Source organism: Spinacia oleracea, chromosome 6, assembly GCF_020520425.1.
Source record: "Spinacia oleracea cultivar Varoflay chromosome 6, BTI_SOV_V1, whole genome shotgun sequence".
Taxonomy (NCBI): domain Eukaryota; kingdom Viridiplantae; phylum Streptophyta; class Magnoliopsida; order Caryophyllales; family Amaranthaceae; genus Spinacia; species Spinacia oleracea.
Genome location: NC_079492.1, coordinates 10,504,890 through 10,522,100, shown reverse-complemented (window position 1 = coordinate 10,522,100; position 17,211 = coordinate 10,504,890).

Below are 17,211 nucleotides of genomic sequence, written 5' to 3'. Positions count from 1 at the left end.
TATTTAAAAAGTAGATGACTTGGAGGTTTCTGGTAGCTAGCCTGCGATACGATCTGCTCCGACCTGCAAAATAAGAATATTCCTCTCGGAATATTCCCCCCGATGCCTAAGTAAGTAAGTGTTTGTAGAGAGAGAAAGTAAAGAGAAGGCAAATCAATTAATATATCTGGTTGTGTTGTGATTGTAACCCTTTTTTCTTGGGAATTGAGGTTTTATATAGTACTAGGTTTTGGGGAGAATAACCTAATATCCCATCATATGATTGGCTGAGGTAGGAGGAGAGGACTAGTGTCCTTTTCCCTTATGCAGTTTTTGGCCTTTTAGGACATAAGTGGGCTTTTTGGGCTTTTGTGCCATCATAAGGTATTTTCCAAGTATGCCATTTAGGTATGGACATGAATACATACATTTATCCGTATATGAATACAAATACGTATACTATGTTCATACTTAGAAAAGTACCTACACTACTGATAATCAGACGTACGGTTTGTTTTACGGGGCATAATACGTGCCACGCATCGTATCTTTATTGGTACAAGCTTGTAACACCCTAATAATTCCTTGCTTTTATAAAACCATTTTCCAACTTAAAATAAAAGAATTACTAAAGCATTACCGCCACCGTGATAACGGTTAAGGCTATTACCAGAATTACGCAGCGGAATTAAATGTCAACTAACTTTTAAAAACCATAATTAATGAAATATTGAGGCCTCCTACAATTTGGAACCATAATGGCCCAAAACCCAAAGTATAAATAATTCAAACATTTCAAACATAATTAAAACCTTAAATAAAATAGTTTCAAAGAACGAAAGCATGCAACTCTCTCAATCATCCCAAGCCACATGATTTCGATCGTACTTGATCTACCAACCTGCTATATTATTATACTCCCCAACAATGCAAGTGCAAATGATGAATCACCATAGGGTCATTAAGGAAAAGGCCATGACCAAAAACACACAAAGCACGTAGTCAGCAAAAGCTGAGTACTTACAAGCATAGAGTAAATGAAACTAAAACATGCATCACTCACTAAGTACTAATCAACATGCAAAAGCCATATAATACTTAACAAACAATCATGAGACACAAGACTCGACTCTTGACTCAAAATTTAATTGGAATAAGCTTCGAACGGGCCAAAAGAATAATCCACAAAGGGAAAAGGTGATGGGAGCCAACCATACACCAAATATAATAATAATAAAATCGGGCCATACCGAGTGTCGGGCCATACCGACGGAATTCCTGCGCATAATATAAATGAAACAACGTCTTGTAACATTAGTAGGAGTACGAGCTTTCCGGCAAGACTCCCCCCATTGTTCATACTCAAGGTATATACGTTCCAAGAGTTTTGAAGCTTGTTCCGGTTGCACTTTACGTTTATTAATATTTTAATAAAGGCGAACTCAAGACTCGACAACATGCATACATACAATTAATAAACAACAACCAAAACAATTTTATTTTAATTCTTTAAGACTTGTGATCAACCAAGCAAGACACTTGTGATATTACTACCATGTTCCTCCTCACCATCACTACACCACAATAAGCTTTTAATAGCGCTTTTTTCAATTAAAGATAGCGCTTTTAAAGCGCTGTTAATTAGCCCCGCTGTTAAAAGAATAATAGCGCTTTTAAAAAGCGCTATTAATATTGCCTCATTTAGCAGCATTCAATATATAAGCGCTAGTAAAGCTCTGGTTATGGCGGGAAATTTTGTGCACTGAACAACTAATTTAATTTAAATTAATTAGTAGTTTTTTAATTAAAAAGCTTGGCTATTCGCTTTTAATTTTTGACGGGCTATTTTTTAGTTTTAATTTTTAATTAATAATTATTAAATACCCGTAACACAAAAATAAAAAACCATTTTAGAGCCAAAAAAATAATAAAAGATTGAATATATATAACATCTAATTTCATTTCTATCATATCAAATAAACATCTCAATGTCTCATAGCTTAAAAATCATATGCAATATTGTCAACACACTAGAAAAAATAACAATAGAAATTGAAAGAAGCATGCCATGGCTGGATTGCTTGAGCTTCCATTGATGGTACTAACAACAACTGTTTCTGATGGGCATCTCCAGGCACCTGACATGGAGATACACACTGCATCTGATGCCTTTGGGGCGATGGAACAAATAGAGGAGCCTGATTCTGCTGCTGATTTCGTTCTAAATTTTATTGATACAACCTAGTAGTTGCCACAGGTAACTACATAGGGACTTGACTAGGTGATAGCTGATGTTGTAGAGAATATGCACGCAATATCTCATCTGGTGTCATCTCTAATCGGGCTTTTTGAACTTCATGTAAGGAGGAACTGATGCCTGGTGTGCTGGTAACATCATCTGTGGAGAAAAACTTGGACCGGGAAGCTGGTCACCTTGTCTTCCACACCACCTTGGGTGAAGTTGGTCTGCTTGGAAGGTCTGCTTGGAAGGAAAATGATCTCTAAAAGTACCTGAAGTTCTTGCTCTGTTTGATGCAAGTGAATCTATATTGCTACTGCCATTGCCTGACAAATAAGGAACCCCGGATAATGAAGAATTAGCAGAAGAAATCAAAGAGCTTCCCATCAATAATTACTCTTGAGCTTTCCCCATGCAAAAGTTGCACATCTTGCTATGGAATCTGAGTGACAGAAGGGGAAAAGTTTATTGAAGAGCCCCACATATCAGAGGAGCATCCATTATGGGAAAGGTAATTGTCATCGTATGAGATGGACCTCATTAACTGTGCATACTCCTCAGTATCAGAAGTATGGTTCAGAAGTTGGTGTTTTGTACCCATTATCCTAGTAGGGATCTAAAACCATTTAAGATGAGACTGCAAGATAAATGCCACTATATTAAAACGATAAGCCAGAAGCATTGCCTAGGGTGCACTATACAGTCGGAGCAAAGGCATGTGAGACGTAAAATTATTAGAATCTATGACATGCTTTTGAGTCCTAACTTAAATGGGAAATGTTAAACTAGTAACATTAGCATATGACATGATACAATCTCATTACCAGGTTGATTACTCGTGCATAAAAAGGAGGCCATATGAAGAACATGAGAAAAGATGGCTATGTCATGGCTATGTCATGGCTATGTCTGAGTGAAAAAGGAGGAAATCCGAAGAACATGAGAAAAGATGCAGAAAATAGAGTTTAGTGCTGGGATACACCGAAAATAGAGGAACAACAAATAAACCTATGATTTAAGTAATACACATACATTACAGAATGTACCCCAGCACTAAACTCAATTCATATAAAACCTTGGGAATTGCTTCAAGTACCTCATGCAACTGTTTCTGTAGTTCTATTGGTGAAACACCACAAAACTCTGGGCTGTCAACATACTGGGGAAAGAACTACATCGCTTCAAAACCTGATTTCCCCTCTCTCAGTCAAACTTAACCCCTCTGACATTGATGTAGTCTTTCAGCCATTCAATTGATTTATCAGCAGGCTTGACCCTCAGTTGAACTTGTTTAAACTCCAGCCTTTGAACAACCATTTTCACCCTCACAACTCGATGTTTAGTGCATTAACCATTCAATTCATTCTGAATAACAAGAACGGAGACTAAAAGTACGGAGACAAATCAAATTTTATGAACATAAGAGCAAAAGATACAAGAACACATATTGTATAAACAAATTACAAACAACAGTAATACATTTGATCCATACAATCTCAGACCCTGTCAATGTCTCAACTCTCTCTCTCTCTCTCTCTCTCTCTCTCTCTCTCTCTCTCTCCTTACGTCTTCTGAAAATGTACTTCTCAATCTTTTTTTCTAATTGTTTTTTTATTTGAATAATTTATGTTACTCCAGCCTCCTCCTATTAATATGAACCTGATGTTTAAAGTCTCACGCTTAACCTGAGCAGTGACTAGATACATGACATATACTATACACATATTTGGGAGGGGAAAAATCTGTGTTTCATACAGGACATATACTATACACAAAAACTGCACATAACCTCAATCTTTCAAGATCAAGACAGTAGACACTCTATTCTTCATTGTTATGGGGCAATCAAGTTTAACAAACTAGAATCATTTGTAAATGAATACCTTGGTTGAAATCTTGCACCGAGGAAGCAAAAAATAGCTCATGCTCCAACTCCTCATTATAATAATCCAATGGTTGTGTAGTGCAACAATTGAGACCCGTGGTTCATGCTGAGGATTAGCATACACTCGGTGTTCTACACTCGTGTACTTTTTATTCGAGAGGAGCTGAAAATAAAATAGGACCAATCAACTTTAATAAACTGAAAACTGAAACTAGTTATATAAGAGAAAATATAAGAATATGTCTTTGATACCTGAAGCAAGTCGCCAACATTGATAAGAAGTGCACCTTGAATTTCTTGACGTTAACCCATTTCTGAAGGAAATAATGCCCTTGGTCCAAGTATGCATTCTATGTTAAGTCTAATAAATGCGGTTCAGTATTAATTAACAAGTTAATAATTCAGTGAGATCAAGTGAGCTGAATGCCTAGCTAGAGGCCGCTTCAGTTCAAGTGGAATTAATGATATTAATCCACAGCTTACTCTTGACTGAACCCGTACGGTCACACAAATAGTACGTAAACGGATCAAGTATTTAATGGCATTAAATACTCCATCTATGAATATTCGGAACCGACGGATCTTGGTTTCAGTGGGAGCTAAGATCGTCACAGGCAAGAAATGAATACTCCGGAAACGATGATATTGCCGGAAACGGAAATATGGATCGTATCGGAAATATAAATATTATCCAAGTCGTAGATGTTGCCGGAAACGGAAACATGGTACGTATCGGAAAATATTATCGGAAATGGAAATATTGCCGGAATCGGAAATATTGCCGGAAACGGAAATATTGTCAGAATCGGAAATATTACCGGAATCGGAAAATAATTCCGGAAACGGAAATATTAAATATTTGTTCGAAACGGAAATTAATTCCGGAATCGGAAATATTAAATATTGTTCGTATCGGAAATAAATTCCGGAATCGGAAAATTTAATCGGAAGCGCATCGTACGAATAAGCATCGGACGAGGCCTGCCGGACGAGGCCCAGCACGAAGCCAGGCCATCGCCCAGCAAGCCAAGCGCGCCGCACAAACAGCCACGCCAGGCCCAGTGCAAGGCTAGGCCCAGCAGGCTGCGCAGCGCGCACAGCGCGCACAGCACGCGCAGCGCGCAGCGCGCGCCGGCGCTGCGTGGGCTGCTGCTCGCGCGCACGCATGGGGGCCCATCGTGGCTGCCGTGCGTGTGTGTGCAAGTGTTTGTGTTCGTGCACGTTTCCTAAAACATGCAGAGTTCGGTTAATGATTAAATTCCTAATTCTATTTGATAAATTTATTAAATTAGAGTTCTTGTAGGATTCTAGGTTTAATTAATTTGTATCTGAGTAGGATTTCGATTCCCTTTCCATACCCCTATAAATATGAGGCTAGGGCTCACAATTTATAACAAGTTTAAAAGTATTCAAAGTGAGTTTTTGAGAGAAAAATTCAGTCACACATTTGCCTATAAAGTGCCGAAAATAATAGTACCTTAAGGGCGATTCTAGTTGGTCAATCTTAAGGCGGATCCGGACGTGCTGTGGACTATCTACGGAGGGACGACACTTGGAGTCCTAAAGACTTGTTCTTGTTCGGTTCGGGCGCAGCTAGGGAAGGCACGCAACAAAGAGTATGCATCTAAACTATGCTAAATGATTATGTGTAAATAATATGTTTTCCTGGCTTTATGGTTTTTCCGCATGATTTATGAATTGTCATATGTATCATAACCTAACAGTGGTATCACGAGCCCCTTATTATTTTCATAATCTAAATTGCATGAACATGGTTAAATATTACAAATTTGCAAGAATTAAAAGGGGTGATTAATTTTCGTAATTGTTAATTAATTGCAAATTGCGTTTATTTAATTATACGTACGCAGTTTTTCGGCAGTTTCTTCGTTACTCATCCGAATTGAGTGATTTTTGTGTCAATTCCGCATGTAAAAGGCATTCTAAAATTTTGACAAAAAAAGTTTTTTTCTGCCGAACCCAGAATTCTCAAATTCGAAGCCTAACTATGACTTTTCGAAGGTTTTAGTTTTTCGAATGCAAAATTTCGTAAATTTAAGATGTTAAATTAAATATTTGCGATTCTTGTTGATAAATCTTGAATTTTTGATTGACCTACTGCATATGTTTAACAAGTTTGAATGCCTAGTCTTGTTAATTATGCAATCTAATTTGTAATTATGATTAATTTGTTGAAAATTAGAATAATTTAGAATTAATTTAATTTTCATAATTAATTGTAATTTAATTAGAAACCTATGATTAAAAACCACCATAAAAATTGTAAATTTATGATAAATTTTAAATTTTTATGACCTAGACTTGAATCCATAACAATCGGAAATCAATTGGATAATAAATTTTCGATTTTTCGCCCTAAAATTATGAAATTAATATTATTTATTAATTTGTCATTAATTTTAATTATAAATTTTAAATTTTATGCGATTCGTTCATAAAACTTGCACGCACAAAGCAATGGACGCTTCGTGTTACCCTTAAGGGGTGTTGTATAATGCGGGCATGCGACGACGAGCAAGGGAGCTCGTCGCCCGTGCGGCACGAATGCAATGAGCAAGGGCGTAGTGCACGAGCACAAGGCAGCAGCCCTGCCTTGTGTCGTGTGCCACGAGCAATGGACGAATGGGCATGGGCGAAGGGCGAGCCAAGGCAGTCGCGTGTGGGCAGCAAGCGAGCTGCGCCACAACGCGCGCTGCCTCGCACAAGAGCGCGTAGCCTCGCGCGCAGCGAGCGCAAGCTCGCGTGCCACGAGCGCTGCGCCCAGCATTGCTCGCACGCACAGCGAGCGACGTCGCGCGCCCAGCGAGCGATGTCGCGCGCACAGCGAGCGATGGCTCGCGCGCCCAGCGAGCGATGTCGCGCGCCCAACGAGCGATGGCTCGCGCGCCCAGCGAGCGATGTCGCGCGCGCACTGCGAGCGATAGCTCGCGTGCGATGAGCGCTGGCGCGCGCAGCGAGCACCAATGCGTGCGGAGGCTTGCGATGGGGATGCAGCAGCTATGCGACGAGCGCATGGGCTGCGCGCACATGGCCAGCAATGGCTGTGTGCGTGCGGCCCATGGGCGTGCAACGCGTAGGGTGTTTGCGTTACGATTAAAGATCGTTTTGAATGTTTAATTTGAAAATTCCAGTTCACGTAATTTTAATTAATTTTAAAATTAATAATTTAAATTATTTTCTTGGATTTTAATTTTGAATATTGTAATTATAATAAATTTTATTTATTCTAATTATTTTACTAAAATTAAAATCATGAATTAATTTAAATACGACTGAAATTAAATTAAACTTTTTTGGATTCAATTATAAGTTTATATGAGCTTTAAATTTTAATTAAATTTGTATGTTTCCGGTTAGACTAGAAATACATTTTTATGTTTAAAATTAGTAAAGCATATGAATTTATTGGTTTAAGTGGGAGCGTATTTTAGTCATAAACTCTTGATTAGGTCTACAAATCCTTAAGGTTAAAACAACTTGATTAGAATTAATAAGGACTGAATAATTGGTAGATTATTGGTGCCCTTGATTAATTGCTGCAAATGTTTACGTGATGCATAATGTGTTTTACTAACCAGCTATGTGGGCCATTCATGATAATGAATGGGTGAATGGTATATATTGTATATGTACTGTTTTGCAGGTTATGAAGTGACTAGTATGGCCCAAATAGGATAGAAAATATGGTCTGCGTACCATTAATTTGAATGTAATTGGTCTAAAGTACCAAAGTTATTTTTCAATTCAAATATGGTCTGCGAACCATCAAATAGTTGTAATTAGTTATAGCTTATCCTATTTGAAGAAAATGGTGCCTCCCACGGAGATTTTCAAGACGGACTTTGAAGTCAAAGCTTCAAGATGAAGTCGGGCCATACTAGATCACAAATATCTTATGCATGTTTTAAGTTATTTATTGTTTTAAATATGTCTTAAAATGCATGAGATCAAAAGCTTGATTATGTTGCATGATTAAGGATTTTAGTTCACTTAAAATCTAACCAACATAGTAAGAGCCTTAAGTTCCAAACTTAAAAATTGAGTTAAAAGGTGCCATGCCAAAATATACACTTGCTTGGATATCCTTTACATCAATCTAGTAATAGTTTTCGCTCAGCGAGGTGTTACTTATTGGTCCTAAAGGGGCAAGGTACACAAATAATTGTGAGTACATGTTAGTTTTGGTGAAACTCAACGATATAAGTAAGGAGTCCTTTTATGTCGTGGCAAATTCGATAGGTTTACCTAATAAGTTCTTAGACGAACCTATCAACCAAGAATAGTTTCTAGACTATTAGCAAAAGGCTTTTGCTTACCTAAGATGTTCTAGGATTAAGTCGACAAACTGTGCTTAGTTCTTCAATGATTTTAGGATCTTGGAATCATTTTATTCACACCTGCCGGAACACATAATTTGAATAAAATGCTTAATAAACATTGAATTATGCATGTATGCTAGAATTTAAGTTTATTAAGAGAAACTGTGAATGGTTATTTATTTGTTTATTCTTTTCAATTGTAGTTTTTAATATGGCAAACAACAATTCATTCAACATTCGATCAATTCTCGAAAAGGAGAAGTTGAACGGGAAAAACTTCCTTGACTGGCAAAGGAACTTGCAAATAGTTCTTATGCAGGAAGAAAAGGAGTATGTCCTAGATGAGGCGATGCCCGAAGCTGCAGGCGACGGGGTCACTCAGGCAGCCCTCAATCGTTGGATTGATGCCAACAAGGATGTGAAATGTCTAATGCTCGCCACCATGAGTGCAGATCTGCAGAAAACGTTCATCAACTCAGATGCTTTCACAATCATCAGTGAGTTGAAGAACATGTTCCAAGATCTGGCTCGAGTCGAAAGATTCGAGACTCATAGGCAAATTCTTGAGACCAAGCTTAAGAAAGGCGAGCCCGTAAGTCCACATGTTCTCAAAATGATTGGACTCATTGAGAATATGAGTCGGCTGGATCAGCAATTTTCTCAGGAAATGGCTATAGACACCATCCTCCATTCTCTTCATAGCGGGTATGATCAGTTCAAACTGAACTACAGTATGAATAGTCTGGACAAAACGCTCACTGAGCTTCACGGTATGCTGAAGACCGCTGAAAAGACGCTCAAAAGTGATAAGCAGGATGTGCTTATGGTGCGTGGGGGCAAGTTCAAGAAATCTGGAAAGAAGAATGCTAAGAAAGGTGGCAACAAGGCCAGCCCAACTAAGCAAACTGGCGCCAAATCTGCAAAGAGGAAGGTCAGTCAACCCACTTCTGAATCCGAATGCTTCTACTGCAAGAAGAAGGGGCATTGGAAGAGAGATTGCTTGAAGCTAAAGGAAGATCAGAAGAACGGAACAGTCGTTCCATCTTCAGGTATTTTCGTTATAGACTGTATACTTGCTAATTCAACTTCTTGGGTATTAGATACAGGTTGTGGCTCACACTTATGTTCCAATCCACAGGGACTAAGAAGAAGTAGAAAGTTAAGCAAGGGTGAAGTCGACCTACGAGTGGGAAATGGAGCACGGATTGCTGCATTAGCTGTAGGAACTTACTATTTGTCGTTGCCCTCCGGGCTAGTTTTGGAACTGGAAGAATGTTTCCATGTTCCAAGTCTTACTAAAAACATCATTTCAGTTTCTTGCTTAGATGCTAAGGGATTTTCCTTTTTAATAAAAGACAATAGTTGTTCGTTTTATTTTAAAGAGATGTTTTATGGATCTGCTAGATTAGTCAATGGACTTTATTTATTAGATCACGACAAACAAGTATATAACATAAATACCAAAAAGGCCAAAAAGGATGATTCAGATCTCACCTATCTGTGGCATTGTCGATTAGGCCATATAAACTTGAAACGCTTAGAAAGACTTCAAAAGGAAGGAATTCTAGAACCATTTAACTTAGAGGATTATGGTAAATGCGAATCATGTTTACTTGGCAAAATGACAAAGCAACCTTTCTCTAAAGTTGGAGAAAGAGCAAATGAACTATTGGGTTTAATCCATACAGATGTATATGGACCAATGAGTACAAATGCTAGAGGTGGTTTCAGCTACTTTATCACTTTCACTGATGACTTCAGTAGGTATGGTTATGTCTACCTAATGAAGCATAAGTCTGAATCCTTTGACAAATTCAAGGAATTTCAGAGTGAAGTAGAGAATCAATTAGGCAAGAAGATTAAGGCACTGCGGTCTGATAGAGGCGGTGAATATCTGAGCTATGAATTTGATGACCATCTGAAAGAATGTGGAATTCTATCAGAATTGACTCCTCCTGGAACACCATAATGGAACGGTGTGTCGGAACGGAGGAACAGAACCTTGCTAGACATGGTCAGGTCAATGATGGGTCAGGCCGAACTTCCATTAGAATTTTGGGGACATGCACTAAATACAGCTGCACTCACTATAAATAGAGCTCCGTCTAAAGCTGTCGAAAAGACTCCATACGAATTATGGTTTGGAAAGCCTCCAAATGTGTCTTTTCTTAAGATTTGGGGATGTGAAGTATACGTCAAACGATTAATTTCAGACAAACTTCATCCAAAATCTGACAAATGTATCCTTGTGGGCTATCCAAAGGAAACAAAGGGGTATTACTTCTACAATACATCTGAGAACAAAGTGTTTGTTGCTCGAGATGGTGTCTTTTTGGAGAAGGATCACATTTCCAAAATGACAAGTGGGAGAAAAGTAGACCTCGAAGAAATTCGAGTCGAACAACAAACTCTAGAGAATGCTCAAGATGACATTCAGGATGAAACTCAGAGATCTTTAGAAGAATCTGGTGAGAATCATGGTCAATTTAGAAATGTTACCCCGCGTAGATCGCAAAGATATAGATCTCAACCGGAAAGATACTTAGGTATTTTGACGAACGAGAGCTATGACGTTCTATTACTTGAAAGTGATGAACCTGCGACTTACAAGCAAGCTATGACGAGCCCTAGCTCCAAGCAGTGGCAAGAAGCCATGCAATCTGAATTAGACTCCATGTCTGAAAACCAAGTATGGGATTTGGTCGATTTGCCAGATGGCTACCAAGCCATTGGAAGCAAATGGGTTTTCAAACTGAAAAAGGACAAGGATGGGAAACTTGAAGTTTTCAAAGCTAGATTGGTCGCAAAAGGTTACAGGCAAGTCCACGGTGTGGATTACGATGAAACCTTTTCACCAGTTGCAATGCTAAAGTCTATTCGGATAATGTTAGCAATCGCTGCATATTACGATTACGAAATATGGCAGATGGATGTCAAAACTGCTTTCTTAAACGGCGTTTTAACAGAAACTGTGTTTATGACACAGCCTGAAGGTTTTGAGGATCCAAAGAATGCTAAAAAGGTATGCAAGCTAAAGAAGTCAATCTACGGATTGAAGCAGGCATCCAGGAGCTGGAATATACGTTTTGATGAAGCAGTCAGTGACTTTGGTTTTATCAAGAACGCGGACGAATCTTGTGTATACAAGAAGGTCAGTGGGAGCAAAATTGCTTTCCTAGTATTATATGTCGACGACATATTGCTTATCGGAAATGATATTCCTATGTTGAACTCTGTCAAGATTTGGCTTGGGAAATGTTTTTCGATGAAGGATCTAGGAGAAGCACAGTACATATTGGGCATCAAGATTTACAGAGATAGATCTAAAAAGATGATTGGACTTAGTCAAAGCACTTATATCAATAAGGTGCTTGATAGGTTCAAGATGGCGGACTCCAAGCGAGGCTACCTACCCATGTCTCATGGAATGACTCTAAGCAAGACTCAGTGCCCAAAAACACTTGATGAGCGTAGACGAATGAATGGGATTCCATATGCATCATTGATTGGTTCAATAATGTATGCTATGATATGTACACGCCCGGATGTTGCGTACGCACTCAGTGCTACGAGCAGATACCAGTCAGACCCAGGAGAGGCGCATTGGACTGCTGCCAAGAATATTCTGAAGTACCTGAAAAGGCACAAAGATGACTTCCTGGTCTATGGTGGAGATGATGAATTAATTGTTAAAGGCTATACGGACGCAAGTTTCCAAACCGACAAAGATGATTTTAGATCACAGTCTGGGTTTGTCTTCTGCCTCAACGGAGGAGCAGTAAGCTGGAAAAGTGCTAAGCAAAGCACCATTGCGGATTCTACAACTGAAGCGGAGTACATTGCTGCACATGAAGCAGCAAAGGAAGCTATATGGCTAAGGAAGTTCATAGGAGAACTTGGTGTAGTCCCCTCCATTAAAGGATCAATAGCCCTGTATTGTGATAATAACGGAGCTATTGCACAGGCAAAAGAGCCTAGACACCACCAGAGAGTCAAGCATGTACTTCGTAGATTTCACCTTCTACGAGAGTTCGTTGAAAGAAAAGAAGTCGAGATAAGCAAAATTGGAACTGATGACAACATATCAGATCCATTAACTAAACCTCTGCCGCAGGCGAAGCACAACTCGCACACTGCAGCTATGGGAATCAAGCATATTGGAGAATGGCTTTGATGTCTCTGTTTAATGTTTTAAAGTTTTAGAGTTTAAATCTTTGTAAAACATTATTGGTTAATCATTCACAATAAATGAAATGAATTCATTTTTCCATTTAATTTATGGTTTATTAAATGATGAGTCCCTTCAATTTGACGATATATTCAAGATAGACTGTCAGGACCAGTTCTGTGACTAAGAAATGTCTATCAAGTGAACTTGAATGTCAAAGGTTGAAAATGGTCCCTAATCAGAGTTTTCTATAAAATTGGACGCATAGAAAACGTTAGACGATTAGAATGCAAGATGACTAGTAGTTCTGTTTCTTGAACTATGTGGACATGGCAATGTCATAATCATTTGCATAGATACTTACTTTGGGAAGACTAGTATCGGACAAGACCTATGAAACTTTACTGTAAGAGATGAAAATCTGTCATAAGTAAATTTCATTAAATTATTAGACACTAAATCCTCAATACCTGAGTGATTTGAGATTACTTGTTTGAGAACTGGTTGCTTTGACGTTGACCAACCGTCGCACCGTAAAAGGAGGCTATAAAGGCAACGCTCAGGTAATCACCTATCAAACGAAGTCTAATCTCAAGATCGCAAGATTGGGATTGTCCTCCCATAAATCGGGATGAGATGCTTAAAAGTTGTACAAGGCCACTCGGAGAGCTAGAAACTGTGAAATGCATGGCCGTGCTCGGATGAATCATAGGCTATGATTATCTGTTTATTTGATCAGTTGAACTCTGAAACCGAGGAACACCTCTGGACGTAATAAGGATGACAACTCTTACCTTATGTTCAAGAGCAAGCATCGAGCGACAAAGGAATTAGGGAATGCACACTTGTCCCTAAGGACAAGTGGGAGACTGAAGGAAATAATGCGCTTGGTCCAAGTATGCATTCTATGTTAAGTCTAATAAATGCGGTTCAGTATTAATTAACGAGTTAATAATTCAGTGAGATCAAGTGAGCTGAATGCCTAGCTAGAGGCCGCTTCAGTTCAAGTGGAATTAATGATATTAATCCACAGCTTACTCTTGACTGAACCCGTAGGGTCACACAAATAGTACGTAAACGGATCAAGTATTTAATGGCATTAAATACTCCATCTATGAATATTCGGAACCGACGGATCTTGGTTTCAGTGGGAGCTAAGATCGTCACAGGCAAGAAATGAATACTCCGGAAACGATGATATTGCCGGAAACGGAAATATGGATCGTATCGGAAATATAAATATTATCCAAGTCGTAGATGTTGCCGGAAACGGAAACATGGTACGTATCGGAAAATATTATCGGAAATGGAAATATTGCCAGAATCGGAAATATTGCCGGAAACGGAAATATTGTCAGAATCGGAAATATTACCGGAATCGGAAAATAATTCCGGAAACGGAAATATTAAATATTTGTTCGAAACGGAAATTAATTTCGGAATCGGAAATATTAAATATTGTTCGTATCGGAAATGAATTCCGGAATCGGAAAATTTAATCGGAAGCGCATCGTACGAATAAGCATCGGACGAGGCCTGCCGGACGAGGCCCAGCACGAAGCCAGGCCATCGCCCAGCAAGCCAAGCGCGCCGCACAAACAGCCACGCCAGGCCCAGCGCAAGGCCATGCCCAGCAGGCTGCGCAGCGCGCACAGCACGCGCAGCGCGCAGCACGCGCAGCGCGCAGCGCGCGCCGGCGCTGCGTGGGCTGCTGCTCGCGCGCACGCATGGGGGCCCATCGTGGCTGCCGTGCGTGTGTGTGCAAGTGTTTGTGTTCGTGCACGTTTCCTAAAACATGCAGAGTTCGGTTAATGATTAAATTCCTAATTCTATTTGATAAATTAATTAAATTAGAGTTCTTGTAGGATTCTAGGTTTAATTAATTTGTATCTGAGTAGGATTTCGATTCCCTTTCCATACCCCTATAAATATGAGGCTAGGGCTCACAATTTATAACAAGTTTAAAAGTATTCAAAGTGAGTTTTTGAGAGAAAAATTCAGTCACACATTTGCCTATAAAGTGCCGAAAATAATAGTACCTTAAGGGCGATTCTAGTTGGTCAATCTTAAGGCGGATCCGGACGTGCTGTGGACTATCTACGGAGGGACGACACTTGGAGTCCTAAAGACTTGTTCTTGTTCGGTTCGGGCGCAGCTAGGGAAGGCACGCAACAAAGAGTATGCATCTAAACTATGCTAAATGATTATGTGTAACTAATATGTTTTCCTGGCTTTATGGTTTTTCCGCATGATTTATGAATTGTCATATGTATCATAACCTAACAATTTCCCCTCATGTTTAACTTGCAACCGACCAACTGGATCCTACAGCAACACTGTGAGAACGCCAGGTTCAGTATGGGAAGCGATCCCAAATGTCTTGTTGGTCTCTGGACAATATGGATAATAGTAGCCAACCATAACTCTGCCTCCTGAACATGAAATCTCTTTCAACTTATCATCCTCCACTCCATATCCTTGAGCGAGTAGCCCTATGATTGTATCACCTAACTGTTTAACTTCCTTATCCCACTCAATAATCTCTGCCAAAATATAAAATTGGAAACAACATCATCTATCAGAATTATTCTCTCTAGAGGATTAATCAGATCAGCTTGTAATTAAGGTTTGAACGTGACTGCGTGACAATATGAACAAACAGACTCAGGACTTGCGATAATAAGAGAAAAAACCGTGGAAAAAGTTCATGAAAGACATGTTTACACGGTAGCTTAATAGTTAAATATACAAACAGTGATACACTGGTTAATAACATTAATTCTACACCAAAACTAACCTATCCAACCTCACTAAGCGATGCATACACATTCACCTTCACTACAAAATCAGGTAGAGCACACCAAGGACGAGGACCCTAATTAGTACAAGGAACCACTAGAGAGTAGAGACCATAAATTTGGAAACTATATCCCAACATTATCAGTAATGCAAGCAATTATGAAGTATATATTAATTTTTTAATCAACTATAGGATTAAATCGTAATCAAATTCACAGCTTCCATAAAAACTCTATTTTGCAAGATTGTTAATGTATTATACCATCAGTTTGAGAAGTAGGAGGATCTTTCTCCTTGATCTCCTTCAAAATCCTCTTATACTGCATCCCCTTAAGACCAAAAACCAAAATAGATCAAGTTAGATCTTCAGCTAAAATCATCGAGTAAACTTGTCAAAATCTATAAATTAATGGGAAAACACACCAAATTCAACAAAAGAAAACCAGTATATCGCAATAAATCTGCAATTCAGACATTCAAATCGAAAATTCCTAATTAATAAACCTGTAAAACACAAATTTCATCCCAACTTAACAAGGAGAAGAACCTCGAAACCGCAAAACCGCAAATGAACTCGACAAATTTCGAATTGAAGGGAACTCCGCGATTTTGGATTGAATTAGGAATGAGAAGTTTAGTTTAGCGTCCTTGGGGAGATGAGATATGATGAACCGCATACATCGTGGATTCGTGGGTGGGGTAATTGGTAAATGGGTTTTTGACTTTTTGTTTTTGTGTTAGTCTTTTTTTTCTTTTCGGGTGAGATATGATGAACCGCATACTCCATATGTTTCAACAGCACATTAATTAAAAAAAAATGTTGTATTATACTAATCTAGAATTAAAACGTAACTAAATAGCAACTTTAGCAGCAGTAAAAAATAATGCGCTGTTATTTGATTATAACAACATCGTTTTTTTATAAACGCTATAAATTAGGTGCTGTTAATTACTCATTTGAGGGTTGTGCTCATGCACGACAAATCCTAATTCATTTCATACATAATATTCCCAACTGAACCCTTCACATGTGGTAAAATAAATAGTACAACGAGGTACAAATAAATGGCTCAAAGTATGCTAGACATCCCGTACAATAGCGTACAAATAAATAATCCATCCCTTACATGTGAAATAAACCATACATGCATAAATATTGAACAACATGATTAACAATGAAATCCATACTCATAATAAGTTCAACATGCTTGTTCAACAATTAATCCAATAAATCCAACATCACAAATCACATGCTCGTTCACCAAAATAAACATGATTCCACATAATGTAATTCACATCATCAACAATCATGTAATGTCATTGACAAAAAGGTGTGGTCGCCCTAGACTTGTACGTACCTTGAATACCTAAGCGTAGGGGCCACTTTGCAATAACGAGCATTCAACTAGAAATCACCTCCTATCATCAAAATAATGAAACTTAAATTATTTCCATGTTCATTAAATTTCCAGCAACTTTATAAAAATTAAAACCTCCTTTAGACTTTAGAATTCAATCGTTTTTCAATAATAAAATCGTCTCAATTTGCAAAATCAATCCCTAGTACAAAAACATACTTTTTCGGCCTTTAAAATCAATAAAAATCGACATTTTAAACCTTTATTCAAATCTGAAAATATAATTGATTATCATAATTAAAATCATCACCTAATTATGCTAATCAATTGACTCATTAGGTCTAGGTTAAAACCCTAACTTGAAAATCCCAATAACACTAGTTTAATATCATAAAACGAATCTGAAAATTCATCCTTTGATAATTAAAACAAACCTAATGAAT